The 5697-nt window shown below is 42.9% G+C and overlaps 1 long non-coding RNA gene across 1 annotated transcript; it reads left to right on the forward strand.

Moving 5' to 3' along the window:
• Positions 1-985: 985 nt before the first annotated feature.
• Positions 986-5440, forward strand: LOC139263773 (uncharacterized). Its single transcript, XR_011593201.1, has 3 exons — positions 986-1057; positions 1883-2055; positions 5307-5440. It is a non-coding gene; the product is annotated as an uncharacterized lncRNA (long non-coding RNA).
• The last annotated feature ends 257 nt before the right edge of the window (positions 5441-5697 follow it).

The raw sequence follows: 5697 nt of genomic DNA on the forward strand, positions 1-5697 counted from the left end.
TACCGATGTTGAGTCACCATCTCTTTTGGAAATAAAGTGTAATATAATACAAAAACAGAGAATACTCAGTTAGCTTCTGTGGTGAGATCACAGACCTATTAATGTTACAAGTGTAAATCTTCGTTAGAACTGGAAGCAATTTCAGGAGATTTCCACATTTAGCAAAGAACAGAACAAATGGAAGGAGATGAGCAATAGACACACAATAGAGGAAAGTGAAAAACAGGTGGTGGTTAAATGGCTGCATGAGATACAATGAGAGAAATCACAGACATTTACGAGACACCACCATCATCATCATAGGCAGTCCCTCGGAATCGAGGAAGACTTGCTTCCACTCTTAACATGAGTTCTTAGGTGGCTGAACAGTCCAATACAAGAACCACAGTCGCTGTCACAGGTGGGGCAGATAGTCGTTGAGGGAAGGGGTGGGTGGGACTGATTGCGCTGGGTGCGTTTGATTTCTGCATGCTCTCGGCAACGAGACTCAAGGTGCTCAGCGCCCTCCCGGATGCGCTACCTCCACTTAGGGTGGTCTTTGGCCAGGATCTCCCAGGTGGCAGTGGGGATGTTGCACTTTATCAGGGAGGCTTTGAGGATGTCCTTGTAAGGTTTCCGCTGCCCAACTTTGGCTCGTTTGCCGTGAAGGAGTTCCGAGTAAAGCACTTGCTTTGGGAGTCTCGTGTCTGGCATGCGAACTATGTGGCCTGCCCAGCGGAGCTGATCAAGTGTACGAGACACAGGGAACATGTGAATAGCTAAGGCAGTAGTGGGAGGGGTCGGGGTAAGTCAGGTCGAAATGGGAGCATGAAAACCTGCCCATGTAAAGCAGGCTCCAGTGACCCAGGAGCCTGGGCGAAGAAGAAAAGCAGGCCGACAGTGTTCGACTGGATGATACCCAATCTTGGGGTGGCGAAGGGGGTGAAGGAAAGACACACAGCAGCTCGACCAAAATAAGAAAAATGTTTGATGAATGGTCGTACCTGGAATGTTGGCCTACTTTAATGTCTGCTGTGTACTTCAGGTTTCTATTCTGGAATAATACAGTGGAGGAGATGTAAGTAATTTGTGATGAACTTCCCTGAGTCTTGCAGTTAAAATTCCCATTCATTTTTGACTGAAAAAGACTGTGAGCGCTATTTTGGCAATGTGTTTATAATCCTTTTAAGGTCCTTTCAAAATTAAGTTGTAATACCGATGTTGAGTCACTCACATCTCTTTTGAAACTGTGGTGTAAAACTAGCTATAAAGGGCTAGTCGCACTCACTATTACTCATATCCCCGCTCCCCGGACCAATTAGCTAATAAGAATCTGGAAGCATTATCATTTAATCTACGCATACTTGCTTATTGAACTTTGCTTCATTAGAATAAGTACTCAATTTACCATTTAAATTAAATAAGTACTGTTGTGAGTTTGAGGAATCATTCCTGTGTGCTTTGCTTCAGTCAACTTTGGGCAAAAATACAAATTAAAAGCATTGACATGGAATCTAGTTGTTGTTCTCATTTCCGCATGGTAGGTTGCCAGCCATTCAATGGTAAATTAAATCAAATTATGTTAATTTACACCTTAACAACCAGAAATTAGCCATTTGACCTTGTAGCTTATTAAAAATGAGCAGTAAATGTTGAGGTTAATCCCAATCCAAAATTACAGAAGCGAACGTCACAGAGGAAAACTTGTATGTGTTTTATTGGGCGAACAACTGATTTTTTTTTAAAAAGAGGACAATCTTACATATTTAAACATAATATCAATACTTTCAATGCAGCCCAAAAAGATGTCTGGCATTACCAGGATACAATGAAATAGAGAAAAGAAATTGAATGATCTTAAAAGGTTGGCACTATTAAAGATGTTTTTTTCATTCATTCACAGGATGTGGGCATCACCGGCAAGGGTAGCATTTATTGCCCATCCCTATTTGCTCTTGAGAAGGTGGTGGTGAGCTGCTGCCTTGAATACAACTGTGGCTTGCTAAGACATTTCAGAAGGAAGTTAAGAGTTAACCACATTGTTGTGGGTCTGGAGTCACATATAGGCTAGACCAGGTAAGGATGGCAGATTTCCTTCCCTAAAGGACATTAGTGAACCAGATGGTTTATTACGACAATCCAATAATTTCATGGTCACCATTACTGATAAGAACATAAGAACATAAGAAATAAGAGCAGGAGTAGGCCATACGGCCTCTCGAACCTGCCCCACCATTTAATATGATCATGGCTGTTCCGATCATGGACTCAAGTCCATTTCCCTGCCCACTCCCCATAACCCATTATTCCCTTATCGGTTAAGAAACTGTCTATCTCTGTCTTAAATTTATTCAATGACCCAGCTTCCACAGCTCTCTGAGGCAGCGAATTCCACAGATTTACAACCCTCTGAGAGAAAAAATTCCTCCTCATCTCAATTTTAAATGGGCGGCCCCTTATTTTAAGATTATGTCCCCTAGTTCTAGTCTCCTCTATCAGTGGAAACATCCTCTCTGCATCCACCTTGTCAAGCACCCTCATAATCTTATATGTTTCAATAAGATCACCTCTCATTCTTCTGAATTCCAATGAGTAGAGGCCCAACCTCCTTAACCTTTCCTCATAAGTCAACCCCCTCATCTCCGGAATCAACCTAGTGAACCTTCTCTGAACTGCCTTCAATGCAAGAATATCCTTTCTTAAATATGGAAACCAAAACTGCACGCAGTATTCCAGGTGTGACCTCACCAATACCCTGTATAACTGTAGCAAGATTTCCCTGCTTTTATACTCCATCCCCTTTGCAATAAAGGCCAAGATTCCATTGGCCTTCCTAATCACTTGCTATACCTGCATACTAACCTTTTGTGTTTCATGCGCCAGGACCCGCTGTACTGCAGTTTTTCTCCATTTAAATAATAATTTGCTCTTCGATTTTTTTTCTGCCAAAGTGCAAAACCTCACACTTTCCAACATTATACTCCATCTGCCAAATTCTTGCCCATTTACTTAGTCTGTCTATGTTCTTTCACAGATTGTTTGTGTCCTCCTCACACATTGCTTTTCCTCCCATCCTTGTATAATCAGAAAACTTGGCTACGTTACACTCAGTCCCTTCTTCCAAGTCGTTAAAATAGATTGTAAATAGTTGGGGTCCCAGCACTGATCCTTGCGGCACCCCACTAGTTACTGATTGCCAACCCGAGAATGAACCATTTATCCCGACTCTCTGCTTTCTGTTAGTTAGCCAACCCTCTATCCATGCTAATATATTACTCCCAACCCCGTGAACTTTTATCTTGTGCAGTAACCTTTCACGTGGCACCTTGTCAAATGCCTTCTGATGTCCAAATACGCCACATCCACTGGTTCCCCTTCATCCACCCTGTTCGTTACATCCTCAAAGAATTCCAGCAAATTTGTCAAACATGACTTCCCCTTCATAAATCCATGCTGACTCTGCCTGACTGAATTATGTATTTCCAAATGTTCTTCCATGCTTTTTTAATAACGGATTCCAACATTTTCCCACTATCCCTGCCGCTACTTCTCTTAAGACCCTGGGATGCAAGCCATCAGGTCTAGGGGATTTTTCCGCCTTTAGTCCCATTATCTTACTGAGTACCACCTCCTTAGTGATTGTGATTGTGTTAAGTTCCTCTATAGCCTCTTGACTATCCACTGTTGGGATATTTTTAGTGTCCTCTACCGTAAAAACTGATACAAAGTATTTGTTCAGAGTTTCTGCCACCTCCATGTTCCCCATCACTAATTCCCTGGTTTCGCCCTCTAAGGGACCAACATTTACTTTAGTCACTCTTTTCCTTTTTATATACCTGTAGAAACTCTTGCTATCTGTTTTTATATTTTGTGCTAGTTTACTTTCATAGTCTATCTGGTTGGCAGACAGGAAGCAGAGAGTCAGGATAAACGGGTCCTTTTCAGAATGGCAGGCAGTGACTAGTGGGGTGCCGCAGGGCTCGGTGCTGGGACCCCAGCTATTTACAATATACATTAATGATTTGGATGAGGGAATTGAGTGTAATATCTCCAAGTTTGCAGATGACACTAAGCTGGGTGGCATGGTGAGCTGTGAGGAGGACGCTAAAAGGCTGCAGGGTGACGTGGACAGGTTAGGTGAGTGAGCAAACGCATGGCAGATGCAGTATAATATGGATAAATGTGAGGTTACCCACTTTGATGGCAAAAACGCGAAGGCAGAATATTATCTGAATGGCGGCAGATTAGGAAAAGGGGAGGTGCAACGAGACCTGGGTGTCATGGTACATCAGTCATTAAAAGTTGGCATGCAGGTACAGCAGGCGGTGAAGAAGGCAAATGGTATGTTGGCCTTCATAGCTAGGGGATTTGAGTATAGGAGCAGGGAGGTCTTACTGCAGTTGTACAGGGCCTTAGTGAGGCCTCACCTGGAATATTGTGTTCAGTTTTGGTCTCCTAATCTGAGGAAGGACATTCTTGCTATTGAGGGAGTGCAGCGAAGGTTCACCAGACTGATTCCCGGGATGCCTGGACTGACACATGAGGAGAGACTGGATCGACTGGGCCTGTATTCACTGGAGTTTAGAAGGATGAGAGGGGATCTCATAGAAACATATAAGATTCTGACGGGACTGGACAGGTTAGATGCAGGAAGAATGTTCCCGATGTTGGGGATGTCCAGGACTAGGGGACATAGTCTAAGGATAAGGGGTAGGCCATTTAGGACTGAGATGAGGAAACTTCTTCACTCAGAGAGTTGTTAACCTGTGGAATTCCCTACCACAGAGAGTTGTTGATCCCAGTTCATTGGATATATTCAAGAGGGAGTTAGATATGGCCCTTACCATTAAAGGGATCAAGGGGTATGGAGAGAAAGCAGGAAAGGGGTTCTGCGGTGAATGATCAGCCATGATCTTATTGAATGGTGGTGCAGGCTCGTAGGGCCGAATGGCCTACTCTTGCACCTATTTTCTATGTTTCTATGTTTCCGTATTTCTTTCTTAATCATTTTTTAGTCATTCTTTGCTGGCTTTTAAAAGCTTCCCAATCTTCTGTCCTCCCACTAATTTTGGCCACTTTGCATGCCCTTGTTTTTAATTGGATACCATCCTTTATTTCTTTCGTTAGTCACGGATGACTATCTTTTCTTTTCCACCCTTTCCTCCTCACTGGAATATATTTTTCTTGAGAGTTATGAAATATCTCCTTAAATGTACACCACTGTTCATCAACCTAGCTTTTTTATTCCAGATTTATTTTTAATTGAATTTAAATTCCAGAGCTGATGTGGTGGGATTTGATCTCATATCTCTGGATCATTCTTCCAGGACTTACTTGTTAGAATCTGCGAGACTCTAGCCTTGGGAGGATAAAGATGGATGAGGTAAGAGGGATCCAGATGGATTGGCCTTCAAAATGTATAAACAAGAGACATTTGAGGGGAAAACATAGGACCCCTTGAGGGAGGGTCTCCATCTGTAAGTTTAGACAAAGAACTCAACATACCATTGGGCAACTTGTTTAAAGGGGAACCTGTATAGATTAAATAGTTCTGTCCATATTCTACTCCAGGCCCACTCTAAAAAGAGAATAAAAAGAAGACCTGGAGAGCCCTTAGCGCAGACAGCAGAGTGAGGACCCGAGAGAGTGGAGTTAATGCTGACTTTGGTCTAACACTCTTGGGTAGTTCAGGAAGAGAGAGGAAGAAGGGGAGCTGTT

Source organism: Pristiophorus japonicus, chromosome 5 (assembly GCF_044704955.1).
Source record: "Pristiophorus japonicus isolate sPriJap1 chromosome 5, sPriJap1.hap1, whole genome shotgun sequence".
In the NCBI taxonomy this organism is placed as follows: domain Eukaryota; kingdom Metazoa; phylum Chordata; class Chondrichthyes; family Pristiophoridae; genus Pristiophorus; species Pristiophorus japonicus.